This window comes from Diadema antillarum, unplaced genomic scaffold (assembly GCF_040938485.1).
Source record: "Diadema antillarum isolate AM-2024a unplaced genomic scaffold, OU_Dant_1.0 seq00000105_RagTag, whole genome shotgun sequence".
Classification (NCBI taxonomy): domain Eukaryota; kingdom Metazoa; phylum Echinodermata; class Echinoidea; order Diadematoida; family Diadematidae; genus Diadema; species Diadema antillarum.
In genome coordinates, this window is record NW_027271191.1 from 502,309 (window position 1) to 503,479 (window position 1,171).

Sequence of the window (1,171 nt, forward strand, 5' to 3'; positions counted from 1 at the left end):
TGTGAAAGATGCGCTGAAGACTTTTTTTTTTTCTGTTTTTGCTTGTTAGCGAAAAACCGAGCGAGAGGGATCCGGTTTCCTAAAATTATGATAATAATAGCTATGTTAATTGGCCCTTGCCCTTGCGCCCCCCCCCCCCCCATAAAGATAGTGGCGGACATTGCTTGTATTAAGGGCCCTCGACAAATATATCATCTGGTATTATAGTGTAGATACATAAATGAATTATTATACTGGTGGTTTGTAATAATAGACATGAAACAAACATAACCTATACAATAGCTAAGAAAAGTTGAATTCATCATAAAAGAAGAAAAAGAGCGGTGGGCTATTCATCATTCATTTGTATTGTAGATATGGCCTACAGAGGCCTGAGCACAAACTGTGTTGTTTATAAATGTGATCTTTGATCCGATACGTGGCATCGGAAATCAAACTCAGAGATGCCAAGTTCAAAAAACTTTTAGGAGTGAGATTTTTATGACTCGGCGTCTCGGCGCTCGCGCGCATGCGCACGCGAACGAGGAGGGTGTCCCCCTCCCATGGTAGGGAGCTTTTTTTTTAAATTATTAGCTCTTAATGATGCGATCTGGTGCATACTTAAGTGACTATTTTTTACTAATTTTGAAAGGCAAAAGGGAAATATACCTTCAATTGCAACTATCACTCTAATCCTTTGAGCTATGCTTCTTATTTTTGGCCCAAATTGCAGACTTCACCAGATGCGTGAGAAAAATGGGTGCCATGCGTGAGATCGTGAGACAGACCCTAAATGCTTGAGTCTCACGCAAAATGCTTGAGACTTGGTAGCTCTGCAAACTTCTCATTTTTTTATATTTTCTGTGATGTTTTGTCGTCCATTTTTGTTTTCCGTGTGTCAAAATTGGCAATTAACTTCAAAGGAGCTATAAAGCTTTTGGCTGCACGCAACGATGCTGTGTCGCGTTATCAAGTATTAAGTCTATTTGAAGATACCATAGGATTCTACGATTTTGAACCACCATGTTCAGAGGATATATTCAGGCGCGCCAAAATGGTTCATGAGACTCGGACTCTCATGGTAGATTGTTGCATGCATTTACACAGGCCCGTAACTAATATGCATGCACAGTATGAGCGTCCGGATTTACGTACATGCACAATACGTCAGTATACAACGTGATGAGGGAAG